General features: G+C 48.5%; 26 non-coding genes and 4 pseudogenes across 26 annotated transcripts; 25 read left to right on the forward strand and 5 right to left on the reverse strand.

Moving 5' to 3' along the window:
• Positions 1-1,861: 1,861 nt before the first annotated feature.
• On the reverse strand, positions 1,862-1,977 carry LOC135000255 (U5 spliceosomal RNA). The gene has a single exon (XR_010202230.1). It is a non-coding gene; the product is annotated as a U5 spliceosomal RNA (small nuclear RNA).
• Positions 1,978-2,252: 275 nt separating this feature from the next.
• Positions 2,253-2,368, reverse strand: LOC135000254 (U5 spliceosomal RNA). Its single transcript, XR_010202229.1, has one exon. It is a non-coding gene; the product is annotated as a U5 spliceosomal RNA (small nuclear RNA).
• A 274-nt stretch (positions 2,369-2,642) lies between these two features.
• Positions 2,643-2,758, reverse strand: LOC135000306 (U5 spliceosomal RNA). The gene has a single exon (XR_010202274.1). It is a non-coding gene; the product is annotated as a U5 spliceosomal RNA (small nuclear RNA).
• Positions 2,759-3,044: 286 nt separating this feature from the next.
• Positions 3,045-3,160, reverse strand: LOC135000253 (U5 spliceosomal RNA). Its single transcript, XR_010202228.1, has one exon. It is a non-coding gene; the product is annotated as a U5 spliceosomal RNA (small nuclear RNA).
• Positions 3,161-3,430: 270 nt separating this feature from the next.
• On the reverse strand, positions 3,431-3,546 carry LOC135000252 (U5 spliceosomal RNA). The gene has a single exon (XR_010202227.1). It is a non-coding gene; the product is annotated as a U5 spliceosomal RNA (small nuclear RNA).
• A 144-nt stretch (positions 3,547-3,690) lies between these two features.
• LOC135000303 (U1 spliceosomal RNA) lies at positions 3,691-3,853 on the forward strand. The gene has a single exon (XR_010202272.1). It is a non-coding gene; the product is annotated as a U1 spliceosomal RNA (small nuclear RNA).
• A 684-nt stretch (positions 3,854-4,537) lies between these two features.
• LOC135000277 (U1 spliceosomal RNA) lies at positions 4,538-4,701 on the forward strand. Its single transcript, XR_010202251.1, has one exon. It is a non-coding gene; the product is annotated as a U1 spliceosomal RNA (small nuclear RNA).
• A 152-nt stretch (positions 4,702-4,853) lies between these two features.
• Positions 4,854-5,016, forward strand: LOC135000302 (U1 spliceosomal RNA). The gene has a single exon (XR_010202271.1). It is a non-coding gene; the product is annotated as a U1 spliceosomal RNA (small nuclear RNA).
• Positions 5,017-5,631: 615 nt separating this feature from the next.
• LOC135000278 (U1 spliceosomal RNA) lies at positions 5,632-5,795 on the forward strand. Its single transcript, XR_010202252.1, has one exon. It is a non-coding gene; the product is annotated as a U1 spliceosomal RNA (small nuclear RNA).
• A 152-nt stretch (positions 5,796-5,947) lies between these two features.
• Positions 5,948-6,110, forward strand: LOC135000297 (U1 spliceosomal RNA). Its single transcript, XR_010202268.1, has one exon. It is a non-coding gene; the product is annotated as a U1 spliceosomal RNA (small nuclear RNA).
• Positions 6,111-6,780: 670 nt separating this feature from the next.
• LOC135000267 (U1 spliceosomal RNA) lies at positions 6,781-6,944 on the forward strand. Its single transcript, XR_010202241.1, has one exon. It is a non-coding gene; the product is annotated as a U1 spliceosomal RNA (small nuclear RNA).
• A 152-nt stretch (positions 6,945-7,096) lies between these two features.
• LOC135000294 (U1 spliceosomal RNA) lies at positions 7,097-7,260 on the forward strand. Its single transcript, XR_010202265.1, has one exon. It is a non-coding gene; the product is annotated as a U1 spliceosomal RNA (small nuclear RNA).
• Positions 7,261-7,931: 671 nt separating this feature from the next.
• On the forward strand, positions 7,932-8,095 carry LOC135000257 (U1 spliceosomal RNA). The gene has a single exon (XR_010202232.1). It is a non-coding gene; the product is annotated as a U1 spliceosomal RNA (small nuclear RNA).
• A 152-nt stretch (positions 8,096-8,247) lies between these two features.
• On the forward strand, positions 8,248-8,410 carry LOC135000281 (U1 spliceosomal RNA). Its single transcript, XR_010202255.1, has one exon. It is a non-coding gene; the product is annotated as a U1 spliceosomal RNA (small nuclear RNA).
• A 674-nt stretch (positions 8,411-9,084) lies between these two features.
• Positions 9,085-9,248, forward strand: LOC135000259 (U1 spliceosomal RNA). The gene has a single exon (XR_010202234.1). It is a non-coding gene; the product is annotated as a U1 spliceosomal RNA (small nuclear RNA).
• Positions 9,249-9,399: 151 nt separating this feature from the next.
• LOC135000291 (U1 spliceosomal RNA) lies at positions 9,400-9,562 on the forward strand. Its single transcript, XR_010202262.1, has one exon. It is a non-coding gene; the product is annotated as a U1 spliceosomal RNA (small nuclear RNA).
• Positions 9,563-10,236: 674 nt separating this feature from the next.
• On the forward strand, positions 10,237-10,400 carry LOC135000268 (U1 spliceosomal RNA). Its single transcript, XR_010202242.1, has one exon. It is a non-coding gene; the product is annotated as a U1 spliceosomal RNA (small nuclear RNA).
• A 152-nt stretch (positions 10,401-10,552) lies between these two features.
• On the forward strand, positions 10,553-10,694 carry LOC135000299 (U1 spliceosomal RNA; annotated as a pseudogene).
• Positions 10,695-11,389: 695 nt separating this feature from the next.
• Positions 11,390-11,553, forward strand: LOC135000270 (U1 spliceosomal RNA). Its single transcript, XR_010202244.1, has one exon. It is a non-coding gene; the product is annotated as a U1 spliceosomal RNA (small nuclear RNA).
• A 152-nt stretch (positions 11,554-11,705) lies between these two features.
• LOC135000287 (U1 spliceosomal RNA) lies at positions 11,706-11,847 on the forward strand (annotated as a pseudogene).
• A 695-nt stretch (positions 11,848-12,542) lies between these two features.
• Positions 12,543-12,706, forward strand: LOC135000258 (U1 spliceosomal RNA). The gene has a single exon (XR_010202233.1). It is a non-coding gene; the product is annotated as a U1 spliceosomal RNA (small nuclear RNA).
• A 152-nt stretch (positions 12,707-12,858) lies between these two features.
• Positions 12,859-13,021, forward strand: LOC135000282 (U1 spliceosomal RNA). The gene has a single exon (XR_010202256.1). It is a non-coding gene; the product is annotated as a U1 spliceosomal RNA (small nuclear RNA).
• Positions 13,022-13,695: 674 nt separating this feature from the next.
• LOC135000260 (U1 spliceosomal RNA) lies at positions 13,696-13,859 on the forward strand. Its single transcript, XR_010202235.1, has one exon. It is a non-coding gene; the product is annotated as a U1 spliceosomal RNA (small nuclear RNA).
• A 151-nt stretch (positions 13,860-14,010) lies between these two features.
• Positions 14,011-14,173, forward strand: LOC135000292 (U1 spliceosomal RNA). Its single transcript, XR_010202263.1, has one exon. It is a non-coding gene; the product is annotated as a U1 spliceosomal RNA (small nuclear RNA).
• Positions 14,174-14,847: 674 nt separating this feature from the next.
• On the forward strand, positions 14,848-15,011 carry LOC135000269 (U1 spliceosomal RNA). Its single transcript, XR_010202243.1, has one exon. It is a non-coding gene; the product is annotated as a U1 spliceosomal RNA (small nuclear RNA).
• Positions 15,012-15,163: 152 nt separating this feature from the next.
• On the forward strand, positions 15,164-15,305 carry LOC135000300 (U1 spliceosomal RNA; annotated as a pseudogene).
• A 695-nt stretch (positions 15,306-16,000) lies between these two features.
• LOC135000271 (U1 spliceosomal RNA) lies at positions 16,001-16,164 on the forward strand. Its single transcript, XR_010202245.1, has one exon. It is a non-coding gene; the product is annotated as a U1 spliceosomal RNA (small nuclear RNA).
• Positions 16,165-16,316: 152 nt separating this feature from the next.
• On the forward strand, positions 16,317-16,458 carry LOC135000288 (U1 spliceosomal RNA; annotated as a pseudogene).
• A 696-nt stretch (positions 16,459-17,154) lies between these two features.
• On the forward strand, positions 17,155-17,318 carry LOC135000290 (U1 spliceosomal RNA). The gene has a single exon (XR_010202261.1). It is a non-coding gene; the product is annotated as a U1 spliceosomal RNA (small nuclear RNA).
• Positions 17,319-17,470: 152 nt separating this feature from the next.
• On the forward strand, positions 17,471-17,633 carry LOC135000279 (U1 spliceosomal RNA). Its single transcript, XR_010202253.1, has one exon. It is a non-coding gene; the product is annotated as a U1 spliceosomal RNA (small nuclear RNA).
• The last annotated feature ends 3,356 nt before the right edge of the window (positions 17,634-20,989 follow it).

Below are 20,989 nucleotides of genomic sequence, written 5' to 3' on the forward strand. Positions count from 1 at the left end.
AAAATATAATGGATGAACCTCACCCTGTGAGAACAATCTTCATGATCAAGAGATCTAATATGTAAAATAAGTATGAGTTGGGATAGGGCTGGGGAGGGTGGCAGCTCGGGCAGCCCCTCCCCCGTCAAGTTAAGGAGATTCAACTGAGGAAGCACAAGGGAACTCTCGTCTGGGGACAACAACTGCAGGGAGACCACATCTTTTCAGATGAACATGGGAGGGCGGAAGGCTGCCTAATACTGAAGCACCATCAAATATCAAACCATATCCAACAACTAGTACAAGCATTCCTGGGGGAAGGTCTGCAGCAGACGGATTTGCATACGGTGATGTCATCCAAGCAGTGGGCCAAAGTTGGCTGGAACCCTCATCTGCATATAAAAAGAGAAAAGGGGCATGCAGGGCATGGCGGCCTTTTGCAGTGCTTGGATGACCCCTAGTTCGCATTAAACACCCCCACCCTCCTTTGGTGTGGGGCTCATGTTGGCCATGCCCCATCCCCTGAAGCATTCATGCTGATTTCTTGCAGCAGCTGGGCACTGTAACAGCTCCAGAGCTGCTCTGTAAGGCAAGTAAAAGGGTGTGGGCCCTGCAGCACCACCTGTAGTTCGCATTGTGCGTTGGAAGGCACAAAGTAAGCAGACGGGAGGAGAAGTCAGGATAGTACACAAGGGCATCCTTTTCTCTTAGTCCGTAAAGGATGCTGGGGTCACATTAAGAACCATGGGGTATAGACGGGATCCGCAAGAGACATGGGCACTTTAAGACTTTCAAAGGGTGTGAACTGGCTCCTCCCTCTATGCCCCTCCTCCAGACTCCAGTTATAGGAACTGTGCCCAGGGAGACGGACATTTCGAGGAAAGGATTTATTGTTAAACTAAGGTGAGCATCTTACCAGCTCACACCTTAAGCATGCCACAGAACGTGGCATTCAACAGAACACAAGCCAACGGCATGAACAATTGCAGCAAAAAGCTGACCAGAACCGTAACACAACATGTGTATAACCACAAGTAATAACTGCAGACACAGTATGGACTGGGACGGGTGCCCAGCATCCTCTACGTACTAAGAGAAAAGGATTTACCAGTAGGTATTAAAATCCTATTTTCTCATACGACCTAGAGGATGCTGGGGTCACATTAAGAACCATGGGGTTATACCAAAGCTCTTGAACGGGTGGGAGAGTGCGTACGACTCTGCAGCACCGAATGACCCAACTTGAGGTTATCATCAGCCAAGGTATCAAACTTGTAAAACTTAGCAAAAGTGTTTACTAAATAGCTGCTCGGCAAAGTTGCAATGCTGAGACTCCCCGACCAGCTGCCCAGGATGAACCCACCTTTCTAGTAGAATGGGTCTTCACCTAATTCAGTAACGGCAATCCTGCCGTGGAATGAGCATGCTGAATCTTACCACAGATTCAGCGCATAATGGTCTGCATGGAAGCAGGACACCCAATCCTGTTGGGAGCATACAAGACAAACAGAGCCTCTGTTTTCCTAATCTGAACCGTTCTGGTGACATAAATTTTCAAAGTTCTGACCACAGCCAGAGACTTTGACTCAACGAAGGTGTCAGTGGCCAAAGGCACCATGTGGAAAGATGAACCACCTTTGGCAGAAATTGTTGACGTGTCCTCAATTCTGCTCTATCTTCATGAAAGATCAAATAAAGGCTCTTGTGATACTGCATGGTTTGTACTGTTTTCCATGTGCTCCCAGATCTTTCAAGCAAGTAGCATGGTCAAGAAAGTTCTGTTTTGAAAAGAAACAAACATTTACTGTCATTGTTATGCAAATAAACTTACATTAAAGCTAACAAGAAAGCCCACTCGTTCTGTCTTTAAACTGATAAAAGAAACCCCAATAATATGGGGCATGCAAAAATTGAGATAAAACTCAGTTTTGCTCCTCTCCACGGAAATCTTTAATAAAAGGCGAAATATTTGTTAGTTCTGAAGAGAAACCAGAGCATGACCAAGATTCCACCTGTCGCCTGAGTGCCATGCCAGCAGTTCTCATTCAGCTCAAAGTGAGCACCCAATTTGAATGAAAGAAAGCAGATTTCTCACCAGGCTTCCCCTTGCTATAAACATGGTTTGTACTCTTTTCCATGTGCTCCCAGATCTTTCAAACCATTAGTGTGGTCAAGAAAGTTCTGTTTGAAAAGAAACAAACATTTACTGTCATTTCTATGCAAATGAGCTTACATTAAAGAACACTCGTTCTATCTTTAAACCGATAAAATAAAACCCCAATAAGATGGGGCATGCAAAAATTGAGATAAAACTCAGTTTTGCTCCTCTCCACGGAAATCTTTAGTAAAATGCGAAAGATTTGTTCGTTCTGAAGAGAAACCACAGCATGACCAAGATTCTACCTGTCGCCTGAGTGCCATGCCAGCAGTCCTCATTCAGCTCAAAGTGAGCACCCAATTTGAAAGAAAGAAAGCAGATTTCTCACCAGGCTTCCCCTTGCTATAAACATGGTTTGTACTCTTTTCCATGTGCTCCCAGATCTTTCAAGCAATTAGTATAGTCAAGAAAGTTCTGTTTGAAAAGAAACAAACATTTACTGTCATTTCTATGCAAATGAGCTTACATTAAAGCACACTCGTTCTATCTTTAAACTGATAAAAGAAACCCCAATAAGACGGGGCATGCAAAAATTGAGATAAAACTCAGTTTTGCTCCTCTCCACGGAAATCTTTAGTAAAAGGCGAAAGATTTGTTCGTTCTGAAGAGAAACCAGAGCATGACCAAGATTCCACCTGTTGCCTGAGTGCCATGCCAGCAGTCCTCATTCAGCTCAAAGTGAGCACCCAATTTGAAAGAAAGAAAGCAGATTTCTCTCCAGGCTTCCCCTTGCTATAAGCATGGTTTGTACTCTTTTCCATGTGCTCCCAGATCTTTCAAGCAATTAGTATGGTCAAGAAAGTTCTGCTTGAAAAGAAACAAACATTTATTGTCATTGTTATGCAAATAAACTTACATTAAAGCTAACAAGAAAGCACACTCGTTCTGTCTTTAATCCGATAAAAGAAACCCCAATAATATGGGGCATGCAAAAATTGAGATAAAACTCAGTTTTGCTCCTCTCCACGGAAATCTTTAGTAAAAGGCGAAAGATTTGTTCGTTCTGCAGAGAAACCAGAGCATGACCAAGATTCCACCTGTCGCCTGAGTGCCGTGCCAGCAGTCCTCATTCAGATCAAAGTGAGCGCCCAATTTGAAAGAAAGCAGATTTCTCACCTGTCTTCTCCTTGCTATAAGCATGGTTTGTACTGTATTCCATGTGCTCCCAGATCTTTCAAGCAAGTAGCATGGTCAAGAAAGTTCTGTTTGAAAAGAAACAAACATTTACTGTCATTTCTATGCAAATGAGCTTACATTAAAGCACACTCATTCTATCTTTAAACCGATAAAAGAAACCCCAAAAAGATGAGGCATGCAAAAATTGAGATAAAACTCGGTTTTGCTCCTCTCCACGGAAATCTTTAGTAAAAGGCGAAAGATTTGTTCGTTCTGAAGAGAAACCAGAGCATGACCAAGATTTTTATCTGAAAATATGTGTTCTCCCTGCAGTTGTTGTCCCCAGATGAGAGTTCCCTTGTGCTGCCTCAGTTGAATCTCCTTTACTTGACAGGGGGATGCTCGAGCAGCGACCCTCCCCAGCTCTAGCCCAACTCCTACTTACCTGCCAGGTGAGATACTATGATCATGAAGGTGCTTCTCCCAGGGCAAGGCTCACCCATTGCACTCTGGGTGTGCTGCTTCTGCGTTTTCCCCAAATGTGGGAAACTTGACTGCATAATTTGTGTTTCCCCTGGTCGGCTCTCGTATAATTCAGATCTCTTTGTCTCAGGTCTCTCTCCAGCCTAGTTTGCTGTCTGTTTCCACTTCTCTTTTCTTGAGCCGCTCCCTTCTATGCCCTTGCGCACTATCCTGACTTCTCCCGTCTGCTTACTTCGTGCCTTCCAACGCACAATGCAAACTACAGGTAGTGCTGCAGGGCCCACACCCTTTTACTTGCCTTACAGAGCGTCTCTGGAGCAGTTACAGTGCCCAGCTGCTGCAAGAAATCAGCTTGAATGCTTCAGGGGCTGGGGCATAGCCAACATGAGCCCCACACCGAAGGAGGGTGGAGGTGTGTAATGCGAACTAGGGGTCGCACTAGGTGCTTCTCCAAGCGCCGCAAAAGGCCGCCATGCCCTGCACGCCCCTTGTCTCTTTTCATATGCAGACGAGGGTTGAAGCCAACTTTGACCCACTGTTTGGATGACATCACCATATGCAAATCCATCTGCTGCAGGCCTTCTCCCAGGAATGCTTGCACTAGTTGTTGCATTTGGTTTGTTGTTTGGGGGTGCTTCAGTATTAGGCAGCCTTCTGCCCTCCCATGTTCATCTGAAAATATGTGTTCTCCCTGCAGTTGTTGTCCCCAGATGAGAGTTCCCTTGTGCTGCCTCAGTTGAATCTCCTTTACTTGAAAAAGATGTGCCTGAGCAGCGGCCCTCCCCAGCCCTATCCCAAATCATACTTATTTTGCATAGGAGAGACCATGGTCATGAAGATTATTCTCCCAGTGTGAGGTTCATTTATTGCATTCTGGGTATGCTGACCCCTGTGATTTCCCCAAATGTGGGAAACTCGACAGCATTATTTGTGGTAGTGGGGGACTGTGTTTGTGTTTTCCTCTGGTCAGCTCTGGTAAAAGTCAGATTTCTTTGTTTCAGATCTTCCTCTAGCCTTGTTCTTCTTTCGAGAATTCCCTTGTGCTGCCTCAGTTGGATCTCCTTCACTTGACAGGGGGGTACCCGAGCAGCGACCCTCCCCAGCTCTAGCCCAACTCCTACTTACCTGCCAGGTGAGATACTGTGATCACGTAGGTGCTTCTCCCAGGGCAAGGCTCACCCATTGCACTCTGGGTGTGCTGCTCCTGCGATTTCCCCAAATGTGGGAAACTTGACTGCATAATTTGTGTTTCCCTTGGTCATCTCTCGTATAATTCAGATCTCTTTGTCTCAGGTCTCTCTCCAGCCTAGTTTGCTGTCTGTTTCCACTTCTCTTTTCTTAAGTGCCTTCCAATGCACAATGCAAACTACAGGTAGTGCTGCAGGGCCCACACCCTTTTACTTGCCGTACAGAGCAGCTCTGGAGCTGTTACAGTGCCCAGCTGCTGCAAGAAATCAGCTTGAATGCTTCAGGGGCTGGGGCATAGCAAACATGAGCCCCACACCGAAGGAGGGTGGGGATGTTTAATGCGAACTAAGGGTCATCCAAGCGCCGCAAAAGGCCGCCATGCCCTGCATACCCCTTTTCTCTTTTCATATGCAGATGAGGGTTCCAGCCAACTTTGGCCCACTGCTTGGATGACATCACCGTATGCAAATCCGTCTTCTGCAGAACTTCCCCCAGGAATGCTTGTACTAGTTGTTGCATTTGGTTTGTTGTTTGGGGGTGCTTCAGTATTAGGCAGCCTTCTGCCCTCCCATGTTCATCTGAAAATATGTGTTCTCCCTGCAGTTGTTGTCCCCAGATGGGAGTTCCCTTGTGCTGCCTCAGTTGAATCTCCTTTACTTGACAGAGATGTGCCTGAGCAGCGGCCCTCCCCAGCCCTATCCCAAATCATACTTATTTTGCATAGGAGATACCATGGTCATGAAGATTGTTCTCCGAGGGTGAGGTTCATTCATTGCATTTTGGGTATGCTGACCCCTGTGATTTCCCCAAATGTGGGAAACTCGACTGCATTATTTGTGGTAGTGGGGGACTGTGTTTGTGCTTTCCTCTGGTCAGCTCTGGTAAAAATCAGATTTCTTTATATCAGATCTTCCTCTAGCCTTGTTCTTCTTTCGAGAGTTCCCTTGTGCTGCCTCAGTTGGATCTCTTTCACTTGAGAGGGGGGTGCCCGAGCAGCGACCCTCCCCAGCTTTAGCCCAACTCCTACTTACCTGCCAGGTGAGATACTATGATCATGAAGGTGCTTCTCCCAGGGTAAGGCTCACCCATTGCACTCTGGTTGTGCTGCCCCTGCGATTTCCCCAAATGTGGGAAACTTGACTGCATAATTTGTGTTTCCCTTGGTCATCTCTCGTATAATTCAGATCTCTTTGTCTCAGGTCTCTCTCCAGCCTAGTTTGCTGTCTGTTTCCACTTCTCTTTTCTTGAGCCCCTGCCTTCTATGCCCTTGTGCACTCTCCTGACTTCTCCTGTCTGCTTACTTTGTGCCTTCCAACGCACAATGCAAACTACAGGTAGTGCTGCAGGGCCCACACCCTTTTACATGCCTTTCAGAGCAGCTCTGGAGCTGTTACAGTGCCCAGCTGCTGCAAGAAATCAGCTTGAATGCTTCAGGGGCTGGGGCATAGCCAACATGAGCCCCACACCGACGGAGGGTGGAGGTGTTTAATGCGAACTAAGGGTCATCCAAGCGCCGCAAAAGGCCACCATGCCCTGCATACCCCTTTTCTCTTTTCATATGCAGATGAGGGTTCCAGCCAACTTTGGCCCACTGCTTGGATGACATCACCGTATGCAAATCCGTCTTCTGCAGACCTTCCCCCAGGAATGCTTGTACTAGTTGTTGCATTTGGTTTGTTGTTTGGGGTGCTTCAGTATTAGGCAGCCTTCTGCTCTCCCATGGTTATCTGAAAATATGTGTTCTCCCTGCAGTTGTTGTCCCCAGATGAGAGTTCCCTTGTGCTGCCTCAGTTGAATCTCCTTTACTTGACAGAGATGTGCCTGAGCAGCGGCCCTCCCCAGCCCTATCCCAAATCATACTTATTTTGCATAGGAGATACCATGGTCATGAAGATTGTTCTCCCAGGGTGAGGTTCATTCATTGCATTCTGGGTATGCTGACCCCTGTGATTTCCCCAAATGTGGGAAACTCGACTGCATTATTTGTGGTAGTGGGGGACTGTGTTTGTGCTTTCCTCTGGTCAGCTCTGGTAAAAGTCAGATTTCTTTGTCTCAGATCTTCCTCTAGCCTTGTTCTTTTTTTGAGAGTTTCCTTGTGCTGCCTCAGTTGGATCTCCTTCACTTGACAGGGGGGTGCCCGAGCAGCGACCCTCCCCAGCTCAAGCCCAACTCCTACTTACCTGCCAGGTGAGATACTATGATCAGGAAGGTGCTTCTCCCAGGGCAAGGCTCACCCATTGCACTCTGGGTGTGCTGCTCCTACGATTTCCCCAAATGTGGGACACTTGATTGCATAATTTGTGTTTCCTCTGGTCGGCTACTCGTATAATTCAGATCTCTTTGTCTCAGGTCTCTCTTTAGCCTAGTTTGCTGTCTGTTTCCACTTCTCTTTTCTTGAGCCCCTGCCTTCTATGCCCTTGTGCACTCTCCTGACTTCTCCTGTCTGCTTACTTTGTGCCTTCCAACGCACAATGCAAACTACAGGTAGTGCTGCAGGGCCAACACCCTTTTACTTGCCTTACAGAGCAGCTCTGGAGCTGTTACAGTGCCCAGCTGCTGCAAGAAATCTGCTTGAATGCTTCAGGGGATGGGGCATGGCCAACATGAGCCCCACACCAAAGGAGGGTGGAGGTGTTTAATGCAAACTAGGGGTCATCCAAGCACCGCAAAAGGCCGCCATGCCCTGCACGCCCCTTTTCTCTTTTCATATGCAGATGAGGGTTGAAGCCAACTTTGACCAACTGCTTGGATGACATCACCGTATGCAAATCCGTCTTCTGCAGAACTTCCCCCAGGAATGCTTGCACTAGTTGTTGCATTTGGTTTGTTGTTTGGGGGTGCTTCAGTATTAGGCAGCCTTCTGCCCTCCCATGTTCATCTAAAAATATGTGTTCTCCCTGCAGTTGTTGTCCCCAGATGAGAGTTCCCTTGTGCTGCCTCAGTTGAATCTCCTTTACTTGACAGAGATGTGCATGAGCAGCGGCCCTCCCCAGCCCTATTCCAAATCATACTTATTTTGCATAGGAGATACCATGGTCATGAAGATTGTTCTCTCAGGGTGAGGTTCATTCATTGCATTTTGGGTATGCTGACCCCTGTGATTTCCCCAAATGTGGGAAACTTGACTGCATTATTTGTGGTAGTGGGGGACTGTGTTTGTGCTTTCCTCTGGTCAGCTCTGGTAAAAGTCAGATTTCTTTGTCTCATATTTTACTCTAGCCTTGTTCTTCTTTCGAGAGTTCCCTTGTGCTGCCTCAGTTGGATCTCCTTCACTTGACAGGGGGGTACCCGAGCAGCGACCCTCCCCAGCTCTAGCCCAAATCCTACTTACCTGCCAGGTGAGATACTATGATCATGAAGGTGCTTCTCCCAGGGCAAGGCTCACCCATTGCACTCTGGGTGTGCTGCTCCTGCGATTTCCCCAAATGTGGGAAACTTGACTGCATAATTTGTGTTTCCCCTGGTCGGCTCTCGTATAATTCAGATCTCTTTGTCTCAGGTCTCTCTCCAGCCTAGTTTGCTGTCTGTTTCCACTTCTCTTTTCTTGAGCCGCTCTCTTCTATGCCCTTGCGCACTATCCTGACTTCTCCTCCTCTCTGCTTACTTTGTGCCTTCCAAAGCACAATGCGAACTACAGGTAGTGCTGCAGGGCCCACACCCTTTTACTTGCCTTACAGAGCAGCTCTGGAGCTGTTACAGTGCCCAGATGCTGCAAGAAATCAGCTTGAATGCTTCAGGGGCTGGGGCATAGCCAACATGAGCCCCACACCGAAGGAGGGTGGAGGTGTTTAATGCGAACTAGGGGTCATCCAAGCGCCGCAAAAGGCCGCCATGCCCTGCACGCCCCTTTTCTCTTTTCATATGCAGACGAGGGTTGAAGCCAACTTTGACCCACTGCTTGGATGACATCACCATATGCAAATCCATCTGCTGCAGGCCTTCCCCCAGGAATGCTTGCACTAGTTGTTGCATTTGGTTTGTTGTTTGGGGGTGCTTCAGTATTAGGCAGCCTTCTGCCCTCCCATGTTCTTCTGAAAATATGTGTTCTCCCTGCAGTTGTTGTCCCCAGATGAGAGTTCCCTTGTGCTGCCTCAGTTGAATCTCCTTTACTTGACAGAGATGTGCCTGAGCAGCGGCCCTCCCCAGCCCTATCCCAAATCATACTTATTTTGCATAGGAGATACCATGGTCATGAAGATTGTTCTCCCAGGGTGAGGTTCATTCATTGCATTCAGGGTATGCTGACCCCTGTGATTTCCCCAAATGTGGGAAACTCGACTGCATTATTTGTGGTAGTAGCGGACTGTGTTTGTGCTTTCCTCTGGTCAGCTCTGGTAAAAGTCAGATTTCTTTGTCTCAGATCTTCCTCTAGCCTTGTTCTTCTTTCGAGAGTCCCTTGTGCTGCCTCAGTTGGATCTCCTTCACTTGACAGGGGGGTACCCGAGCAGCGACCCTCCCCAGCTCTAGCCCAACTTCTACTTACCTGGCAGGTGAGATACTATGATCATGTAGGTGCTTCTCCCAGGGCAAGGCTCACCCATTGCACTCTGGGTGTGCTGCTCCTGCGTTTTCCCTAAATGTGGGAAACTTGACTGCATAATTTGTGTTTCCCCTGGTCGGCTCTCGTATAATTCAGATCTCTTTGTCTCAGGTCTCTCTTCAGCCTAGTTTGCTGTCTGGTTCCACTTCTCTTTTCTTGAGCCGCTCCCTTCTATGCCCTTGCGCACTATCCTGACTTCTCCTCCCGTCTGCTTACTTTGTGCCTTCCAATGCACAATGCAAACTACAGGTAGTGCAGCAGGGCCCACACCCTTTTACTTGCCTTACAGAGCAGCTCTGGAGCTGTTACAGTGCCCAGCTGCTGCAAGAAATCATCTTGAATGCTTCAGGGGATGGGGCATGGCCAACATGAGCCCCACACCAAAGGAGGGTGGGGGTGTTTAATGCGAAAAAGGGGTCATCCAAGCACCGCAAAAGGCCGCCATGCCCTGCACGCCCCTTTTCTCTGTTCATATGCAGATGAGGGTTGAAGCCAACTTTGACCCACTGCTTGGATGACATCACCATATGCAAATCCGTCTTCTGCAGAACTTCCCCCAGGAATGCTTGTACTAGTTGTTGCATTTGGTTTGTTGTTTGGGGGTGCTTCAGTATTAGGCAGCCTTCTGCCCTCCAATGTTCATCTGAAAATATGTGTTCTCCCTGCAGTTGTTGTCCCCAGATGAGAGTTCCCTTGTGCTGCCTCAGTTGAATCTCCTTTACTTGACAGAGATGTGCATGAGCAGCGGCCCTCCCCAGCCCTATTCCAAATCATACTTATTTTGCATAGGAGATACCATGGTCATGAAGATTGTTCTCCCAGGGTGAGGTTCATTCATTGCATTCTGGGTATGCTGACCTCTGTGATTTCCCCAAATGTGGGAAACTCGACTGCTTTATTTGTGGTAGTGGGGGACTGTGTTTGTGTTTTCCTCTGGTCAGCTCTGGTAAAAGTCAGATTTCTTTGTTTCAGATCTTCCTCTAGCCTTGTTCTTCTTTCGAGAGTTCCCTTGTGCTGCCTCAGTTGGATCTCCTTCACTTGACAGGGGGGTGCCCGAGCAGCGACCCTCCCCAGCTCTAGCCCAACTCCTACTTACCTGCCAGGTGAGATACTATGATCATGAAGGTGCTTCTCCCAGGGCAAGGCCCACCCATTGCACTCTGGGTGTGCTGCCCCTGCGATTTCCCGAAATGTGGGAAACTTGACTGCATAATTTGTGTTTCCCCTGGTCGGCTCTCGTATAATTTAGATCTCTTTGTCTCAGGTCTCTCTCCAGCCTAGTTTGCTGTCTGTTTCCACTTCTTTTTTCTTGAGCCCCTCCCATCTATACCCTTGTGCACTATCCTGACTTCTCCTCCCGTCTGCTTACTTTGTGCCTTCCAATGCACAATGCAAACTACAGGTAGTGCTGCAGGGCCCACACCCTTTTACTTGCCTTACAGAGCAGCTCTGGAGCTGTTACAGTGCCCAGCTGCTGCAAGAAATCAGCTTGAATGCTTCAGGGGCTGGGGCATAGCCAACATGAGCCCCACACCGAAGGAGGGTGGAGGTGTTTAATGCAAACTAGGGGTCAGACAAGCGCCGCAAAAGGCCACCATGCCCTGCACGCCCCTTTTCTGTTTTCATATGCAGACGAGGGTTGAAGCCAACTTTGACCCACTGCTTGGATGACATCACCATATGCAAATCCATCTGCGGCAGGCCTTCCCCCAGGAATGCTTGCACTAGTTGTTGCATTTGGTTTGTTGTTTGGGGGTGCTTCAGTATTAGGCAGCCTTCTGCCCTCCCATGTTCATCTGAAAATATATGTTCTCCCTGCAGTTGTTGTCCCCAGATGAGAGTTCCCTTGTGCTGCCTCATTTGAATCTCCTTTACTTGACAGAGATGTGCCTGAGCAGCGGCCCTCCCCAGCCCTATCCCAAATCATACTTATTTTGCATAGGAGATACCATGGTCATGAAGATTATTCTCCCAGGGTGAGGTTCATTCATTGCATTCTGGGTATGCTGACCCCTGTGATTTCCCCAAATGTGGGAAACTCGACTGCTTTATTTGTGGTAGTGGGGGACTGTGTTTGTGTTTTCCTCTGGTCAGCTCTGGTAAAAGTCAGATTTCTTTGTTTCAGATCTTCCTCTAGCCTTGTTCTTCTTTCAAGAGTTCCCTTGTGCTGCCTCAGTTGGATCTCCTTCACTTGACAGGGGGGTGCCCGAGCAGCGACCCTCCCCAGCTCTAGCCCAACTCCTACTTACCTGCCAGGTGAGATACTATGATCATGAAGGTGCTTCTCCCAGGGCAAGGCTCACCCATTGCACTCTGGGTGTGCTGCCCCTGCGATTTCCCCAAATGTGGGAAACTTGACTGCATAATTTGTGTTTCCCCTGGTCGGCTCTCATATAATTCAGATCTCTTTGTCTCAGGTCTCTCTCCAGCCTAGTTTGCTGTCTGTTTCCACTTCTTTTTTCTTGAGCCCCTCCCTTCTATACCCTTGTGCACTATCCTGACTTCTGCTCCCGTCTGCTTACTTTGTGCCTTCCAATGTACAATGCAAACTACAGGTAGTGCTGCAGGGCCCACACCCTTTTACTTGCCTTACAGAGCAGCTCTGGAGCTGTTACAGTGCCCAGCTGCTGCAAGAAATCAGCTTGAATGCTTCAGGGGATGGGGCATGGCCAACATGAGCCCCACACCAAAGGAGGGTGGAGGTGTTTAATGCGAACTAGGGGTCATCCAAGCACCGCAAAAGGTCGCCATGCCCTCCACGCCCCTTTTCTCTTTTCATATGCAGATGAGGGTTGAAGCCAACTTTGACCAACTGCTTGGATGACATCACCGTATGCAAATCCGTCTTCTGCAGAACTTCCCCCAGGAATGCTTGCACTAGTTGTTGCATTTGGTTTGTTGTTTGGGGGTGCTTCAGTATTAGGCAGCCTTCTGCCCTCCCATGTTCATCTAAAAATATGTGTTCTCCCTGCAGTTGTTGTCCCCAGATGAGAGTTCCCTTGTGCTGCCTCAGTCGAATCTCCTTTACTTGACAGAGATGTGCATGAGCAGCGGCCCTCCCCAGCCCTATTCCAAATCATACTTATTTTGCATAGGAGATACCATGGTCATGAAGATTGTTCTCTCAGGGTGAGGTTCATTCATTGCATTTTGGGTATGCTGACCCCTGTGATTTCCCCAAATGTGGGAAACTTGACTGCATTATTTGTGGTAGTGGGGGACTGTGTTTGTGCTTTCCTCTGGTCAGCTCTGGTAAAAGTCAGATTTCTTTGTCTCATATTTTACTCTAGCCTTGTTCTTCTTTCGAGAGTTCCCTTGTGCTGCCTCAGTTGGATCTCCTTCACTTGACAGGGGGGTACCCGAGCAGCGACCCTCCCCAGCTCTAGCCCAAATCCTACTTACCTGCCAGGTGAGATACTATGATCATGAAGGTGCTTCTCCCAGGGCAAGGCTCACCCATTGCACTCTGGGTGTGCTGCTCCTGCGATTTCCCCAAATGTGGGAAACTTGACTGCATAATTTGTGTTTCCCCTGGTCGGCTCTCGTATAATTCAGATCTCTTTGTCTCAGGTCTCTCTCCAGCCTAGTTTGCTGTCTGTTTCCACTTCTCTTTTCTTGAGCCGCTCTCTTCTATGCCCTTGCGCACTATCCTGACTTCTCCTCCTCTCTGCTTACTTTGTGCCTTCCAAAGCACAATGCGAACTACAGGTAGTGCTGCAGGGCCCACACCCTTTTACTTGCCTTACAGAGCAGCTCTGGAGCTGTTACAGTGCCCAGATGCTGCAAGAAATCAGCTTGAATGCTTCAGGGGCTGGGGCATAGCCAACATGAGCCCCACACCGAAGGAGGGTGGAGGTGTTTAATGCGAACTAGGGGTCATCCAAGCGCCGCAAAAGGCCGCCATGCCCTGCACGCCCCTTTTCTCTTTTCATATGCAGACGAGGGTTGAAGCCAACTTTGACCCACTGCTTGGATGACATCACCATATGCAAATCCATCTGCTGTAGGCCTTCCCCCAGGAATGCTTGCACTAGTTGTTGCATTTGGTTTGTTGTTTGGGGGTGCTTCAGTATTAGGCAGCCTTCTGCCCTCCCATGTTCTTCTGAAAATATGTGTTCTCCCTGCAGTTGTTGTCCCCAGATGAGAGTTCCCTTGTGCTGCCTCAGTTGAATCTCCTTTACTTGACAGAGATGTGCCTGAGCAGCGGCCCTCCCCAGCCCTATCCCAAATCATACTTATTTTGCATAGGAGATACCATGGTCATGAAGATTGTTCTCCCAGGGTGAGGTTCATTCATTGCATTCAGGGTATGCTGACCCCTGTGATTTCCCCAAATGTGGGAAACTCGACTGCATTATTTGTGGTAGTAGCGGACTGTGTTTGTGCTTTCCTCTGGTCAGCTCTGGTAAAAGTCAGATTTCTTTGTCTCAGATCTTCCTCTAGCCTTGTTCTTCTTTCGAGAGTCCCTTGTGCTGCCTCAGTTGGATCTCCTTCACTTGACAGGGGGGTACCCGAGCAGCGACCCTCCCCAGCTCTAGCCCAACTTCTACTTACCTGGCAGGTGAGATACTATGATCATGTAGGTGCTTCTCCCAGGGCAAGGCTCACCCATTGCACTCTGGGTGTGCTGCTCCTGCGTTTTCCCTAAATGTGGGAAACTTGACTGCATAATTTGTGTTTCCCCTGGTCGGCTCTCGTATAATTCAGATCTCTTTGTCTCAGGTCTCTCTTCAGCCTAGTTTGCTGTCTGGTTCCACTTCTCTTTTCTTGAGCCGCTCCCTTCTATGCCCTTGCGCACTATCCTGACTTCTCCTCCCGTCTGCTTACTTTGTGCCTTCCAATGCACAATGCAAACTACAGGTAGTGCAGCAGGGCCCACACCCTTTTACTTGCCTTACAGAGCAGCTCTGGAGCTGTTACAGTGCCCAGCTGCTGCAAGAAATCATCTTGAATGCTTCAGGGGATGGGGCATGGCCAACATGAGCCCCACACCAAAGGAGGGTGGGGGTGTTTAATGCGAAAAAGGGGTCATCCAAGCACCGCAAAAGGCCGCCATGCCCTGCACGCCCCTTTTCTCTTTTCATATGCAGATGAGGGTTGAAGCCAACTTTGACCCACTGCTTGGATGACATCACCATATGCAAATCCGTCTTCTGCAGAACTTCCCCCAGGAATGCTTGTACTAGTTGTTGCATTTGGTTTGTTGTTTGGGGGTGCTTCAGTATTAGGCAGCCTTCTGCCCTCCAATGTTCATCTGAAAATATGTGTTCTCCCTGCAGTTGTTGTCCCCAGATGAGAGTTCCCTTGTGCTGCCTCAGTTGAATCTCCTTTACTTGACAGAGATGTGCATGAGCAGCGGCCCTCCCCAGCCCTATTCCAAATCATACTTATTTTGCATAGGAGATACCATGGTCATGAAGATTGTTCTCCCAGGGTGAGGTTCATTCATTGCATTCTGGGTATGCTGACCTCTGTGATTTCCCCAAATGTGGGAAACTCGACTGCTTTATTTGTGGTAGTGGGGGACTGTGTTTGTGTTTTCCTCTGGTCAGCTCTGGTAAAAGTCAGATTTCTTTGTTTCAGATCTTCCTCTAGCCTTGTTCTTCTTTCGAGAGTTCCCTTGTGCTACCTCAGTTGGATCTCCTTCACTTGACAGGGGGGTGCCCGAGCAGCGACCCTCCCCAGCTCTAGCCCAACTCCTACTTACCTGCCAGGTGAGATACTATGATCATGAAGGTGCTTCTCCCAGGGCAAGGCCCACCCATTGCACTCTGGGTGTGCTGCCCCTGCGATTTCCCGAAATGTGGGAAACTTGACTGCATAATTTGTGTTTCCCCTGGTCGGCTCTCGTATAATTTAGATCTCTTTGTCTCAGGTCTCTCTCCAGCCTAGTTTGCTGTCTGTTTCCACTTCTTTTTTCTTGAGCCCCTCCCATCTATACCCTTGTGCACTATCCTGACTTCTCCTCCCGTCTGCTTACTTTGTGCCTTCCAATGCACAATGCAAACTACAGGTAGTGCTGCAGGGCCCACACCCTTTTACTTGCCTTACAGAGCAGCTCTGGAGCTGTTACAGTGCCCAGCTGCTGCAAGAAATCAGCTTGAATGCTTCAGGGGCTGGGGCATAGCCAACATGAGCCCCACACCGAAGGAGGGTGGAGGTGTTTAATGCGAACTAGGGGTCAGACAAGCGCCGCAAAAGGCCACCATGCCCTGCACGCCCCTTTTCTGTTTTCATATGCAGACGAGGGTTGAAGCCAACTTTGACCCACTGCTTGGATGACATCACCATATGCAAATCCATCTGCGGCAGGCCTTCCCCCAGGAATGCTTGCACTAGTTGTTGCATTTGGTTTGTTGTTTGGGGGTGCTTCAGTATTAGGCAGCCTTCTGCCCTCCCATGTTCATCTGAAAATATATGTTCTCCCTGCAGTTGTTGTCCCCAGATGAGAGTTCCCTTGTGCTGCCTCATTTGAATCTCCTTTACTTGACAGAGATGTGCCTGAGCAGCGGCCCTCCCCAGCCCTATCCCAAATCATACTTATTTTGCATAGGAGATACCATGGTCATGAAGATTATTCTCCCAGGGTGAGGTTCATTCATTGCATTCTGGGTATGCTGACCCCTGTGATTTCCCCAAATGTGGGAAACTCGACTGCTTTATTTGTGGTAGTGGGGGACTGTGTTTGTGTTTTCCTCTGGTCAGCTCTGGTAAAAGTCAGATTTCTTTGTTTCAGATCTTCCTCTAGCCTTGTTCTTCTTTCAAGAGTTCCCTTGTGCTGCCTCAGTTGGATCTCCTTCACTTGACAGGGGGGTGCCCGAGCAGCGACCCTCCCCAGCTCTAGCCCAACTCCTACTTACCTGCCAGGTGAGATACTATGATCATGAAGGTGCTTCTCCCAGGGCAAGGCTCACCCATTGCACTCTGGGTGTGCTGCCCCTGCGATTTCCCCAAATGTGGGAAACTTGACTGCATAATTTGTGTTTCCCCTGGTCGGCTCTCATATAATTCAGATCTCTTTGTCTCAGGTCTCTCTCCAGCCTAGTTTGCTGTCTGTTTCCACTTCTTTTTTCTTGAGCCCCTCCCTTCTATACCCTTGTGCACTATCCTGACTTCTGCTCCCGTCTGCTTACTTTGTGCCTTCCAATGTACAATGCAAACTACAGGTAGTGCTGCAGGGCCCACACCCTTTTACTTGCCTTACAGAGCAGCTCTGGAGCTGTTACAGTGCCCAGCTGCTGCAAGAAATCAGCTTGAATGCTTCAGGGGATGGGGCATGGCCAACATGAGCCCCACACCAAAGGAGGGTGGAGGTGTTTAATGCGAACTAGGGGTCATCCAAGCACCGCAAAAGGCCGCCATGCCCTGCACGCCCCTTTTCTCTTTTCATATGCAGATGAGGGTTGAAGCCAACTTTGACCCACTGCTTGGATGACATCAAAGTATGCAAATCCGTCTTCTGCAGAACTTCCCCCAGGAATGCTTGCACTAGTTGTTGCATTTGGTTTGTTGTTTGGGGGTGCTTCAGTATTATGCAAGCCTTCTGCCCTCCCATGTTCATCTGAAAATATGTGTTCTCCCTGCAGTTGTTGTCCCCAGATGAGAGTTCCCTTGTGCTGCCTCAGTCGAATCTCCTTTACTTGACAGAGATGTGCATGAGCAGCGGCCCTCCCCAGCCCTATTCCAAATCATACTTATTTTGCATAGGAGATACCATGGTCATGAAGATTGTTCTCCCAGGGTGAGGTTCATTCATTGCATTTTGGGTATGCTGACCCCTGTGATTTCCCCAAATGTGGGAAACTTGACTGCATTATTTGTGGTAGTGGGGGACTGTGTTTGTGCTTTCCTCTGGTCAGCTCTGGTAAAAGTCAGATTTCTTTGTCTCAGATTTTCCTCTAGCCTTGTTCTTCTTTCGAGAGTTCCCTTGTGCTGCCTCAGTTGGATCTCCTTCACTTTACAGGGGGGTACCCGAGCAGCGACCCTCCCCAGCTCTAGCCCAACTCCTACTTACCTGCCAGGTGAGATACTATGATCATGAAGGTGCTTCTCCCAGGGCAAGGCTCACCCATTGCACTCTGGGTGTGCTGCCCCTGCGATTTCCCCAAATGTGGGAAACTTGACTGCATAATTTGTGTTTCCCCTGGTCGGCTCTCGTATAATTCAGATCTCTTTGTCTCAGGTCTCTCTCCAGCCTAGTTTGCTGTCTGTTTCCACTTCTCTTTTCTTGAGCCGCTCCCTTCTATGCCCTTGCGCACTATCCTGACTTATCCTCCTGTCTGCTTACTTTGTGCCTTCAAACGCACAATGCGAACTACAGGTAGTGCTGCAGGGCCCACACCCTTTTAGTTGCCTTACAGAGCAGCTCTGGAGCTGTTACAGTGCCCAGCTGCTGCAAGAAATCAGCTTGAATGCTTCAGGGGCTGGGGCAGAGCCAACATGAGCCCCACACAAAAGGAGGGTGGGGGTGTTTAATGCGAACTAAGGGTCATCCAAGCACCGCAAAAGGCCGCCATGCCCTGCATGCCCCTTTTCTCTTTTCATATGCAGATGAGGGTTCCAGCCAACTTTGGCCCACTGCTTGGATGACATCACCGTATGCAAATCCGTCTTCTGCAGACCTTCCCCCAGGAATGCTTGTACTAGTTGTTGCATATGGTTTGATATTTGATGGTGCTTCAGTATTAGGCAGCCTTCCGCCCTCCCATGTTCATCTGAAAAGATGTGGTCTCCCTGCAGTTGTTGTCCCCAGACGAGAGTTCCCTTGTGCTTCCTCAGTTGAATCTCCTTAACTTGACGGGGGAGGGGCTGCCCGAGCAGCCACCCTCCCCAGCCCTATCCCAACTCATACTTATTTTGCAAATGAGATCTCTTGATCATGAAGATTGTTCTCACAGGGTGAGGTTCATCCATTATATTTTAAAATAGGAAGGTACAAATTACATATTTGAATTGCATCTATGTGTTGGATTCAAATGTGTCCCCCCCCTTCCTTTCTCAATTGTGCCCGTCAGCAGCTATTCTAAGGTTGCTGCCAATGGGTGTGACACATTAATTTCTTCTGTGGGGTACACTGGACTCCACAAGGATTCACATTGGGGTGTAGAGTAGGATCTTGATCTGAGGCACCAACCGGCTCAAAGCTTTTGACTGTTCCCAAGAAGCTCAGTGCATTCTCCTCTATAACCCCGCTTCCATGAACAGGGAGCTCAGTTTGTAGTTGGTGCCTTCAGTAGCAGGCCACTTAACAGGGGCCTGCCTCAGGCAGCCTATTCTTAGCTATTAATTTTGACAAGAAAAGAAGAACTTGTTTTATGAGAATCTACAAGGGCTGCAGCAGGCTAGGTCTAATAGACATCTTTACTGTAGCTTCATCACTCCCAGCGGCGCTGTATACTCCCGTGCCCTGGTTGCTGGGTCACTGCAGCGGAGGCTCCGGTTTCTTCCTAAGGTCAGTCACACACACACCGCCCTTCCGGATCACGAGGCCGCTGATGAAGGGGAGCGTGGCCGTAGGGGGTGGACCGTGTGCGCACTGGCGTGGACACTGATTACTGGGCAGCCGCTCCACTAGCCACCAGGTACAGTTAAGGAGCACAGGTCTGGGGGTTTTTCTCCTATATTAAACCAATTTTGTACTGCCCGCAGCGCATTGTGATAGGTAATAGGGCCTGATTCAGGTTGGATTGCAATCACAATAAGCGATCCAACTGCAAAAATTGCTAAGAGCATACGCATGTGCCTGCATTTTCTGCTGCACCCCGCAGAGAATGCGATCGCCTCTGCCTGTCAATCGGGGCAGGGGGGGAGAGGGGGGTCAGCAACACTCCATTTCCAAGTCAGGGATGGAGCGGTGCGGGGGCAAGGCTTCAAAATGGGGTCTGCAATGGAGGAGACACAGGGGGCGTGGTCACAGCGGCTGTATGACATCACATTCAGCCGCTGTGATCACAAAAATGGTGGCGGCTTCCTGCGCGCACATACAGTCTGCACCAGCAGGAGGCTACACCATTTTTTATGATCACGCTGAACTGCAGTGCGACTGCAATTACAGCATGGTCAAGAAGGGAGGCGTCATGCTGGGTGGCCATTAGAGATGAGCGGGTTCGGTTCCTCGGAATCCGAACCCGCCCGAACTTCACCCTTTTTTGCACGGGTCCGAGCAGACTCGGATCCTCCCGCCTTGCTCGGTTAACCCGAGCGCGCCCGAACGTCATCATCCCGCTGTCGGATTCTCACGAGACTCGGATTCTATATAAGGAGCCGCGCGTCGCCGCCATTTTCACACGTGCATTGAGATTGATAGGGAGAGGACGTGGCTGGCGTCCTCTCCGTTTAGATTAGAAGATAGAGACGAGTGACATTTGATTTACTACTAATTTGGGGAGCAGTTGAACTTGTCAGGAGTACTCAGTAGTGCAGAGTTTTGCTGATAGTGACCACCAGTTTTATTATTTATAATCCGTTCTCTGCCTGAAAAAAAACGATACACATACCATATATGTGCTCAGCCTCAGTGTGCTGCATGATATATCATCTATGTATATCTGACTGTGCTGAGTACTCACTGCTCACACAGCTTAATTGTGGGGGAGACTGGGGAGCAGTTATAGCAGGAGTACAGTGCACACTTTTGCTGCCAGTGTGACCACCAGTATATTGTCTGCCTGAAAAAGTTAAACACTCCTGTGGTGTTTTTTTTTTTTATTCTATAAACGCATTCTGCTGACAGTGTCCAGCAGGTCCGTCATACATTATATTATATAAATATTTACCTGCAGTAGTGTTATATTTTTTTTTCATCTCTATCATCTTTATCATCTCTATATTAGCAGACGCAGTACGGTAGTCCACGGCTGTGGCTATCTCTGTGTCGTCAGTGCTCGTCCATAATTGTATACCTACCTACCTGTGGTGGTTTTTTTTTTTCTATCTTCTTCATACTAGTAGTTTAGGAGTCTGCTGACAGTGTCCACCAGGTCCATCATTATATTATATACCTACAGTAGTAATATATTTATTATATTATCTATACTAGCAGACGCAGTACGGTAGTCCACGGCTGTGGCTATCTCTGTGTCGTCAGTGCTCGTCCATAATTGTATACCTACCTGTGGTGGGGTTTTTTTTTCTATCTTCTTCATACTAGTAGTTTAGGAGTCTGCTGACAGTGTCCACCAGGTCCGTCATTATATTATATACCTACAGTAGTAATATATTTAGTATATTATCTATACTAGCAGACGCAGTACGGTAGTCCACGGCTGTACCTACCTCTGTGTCGTCACTCGTCCATAATTGTATACCTAACTGTGGTGGGGTTTTTTTTTCTATCTTCTTCATACTAGTAGTTTAGGAGTCTGCTGACAGTGTCCACCAGGTCCGTCATTATATTATATACCTACAGTAGTAATATATTTAGTATATTATCTATACTAGCAGACGCAGTACTGTAGTCCACGGCTGTACCTACCTCTGTGTCGTCACTCGTCCATAATTGTATACCTACCTGTGGTGGGTTTTTT

This window comes from Pseudophryne corroboree, unplaced genomic scaffold (genome assembly GCF_028390025.1).
Source record: "Pseudophryne corroboree isolate aPseCor3 unplaced genomic scaffold, aPseCor3.hap2 scaffold_1533, whole genome shotgun sequence".
NCBI lineage: Eukaryota > Metazoa > Chordata > Amphibia > Anura > Myobatrachidae > Pseudophryne > Pseudophryne corroboree.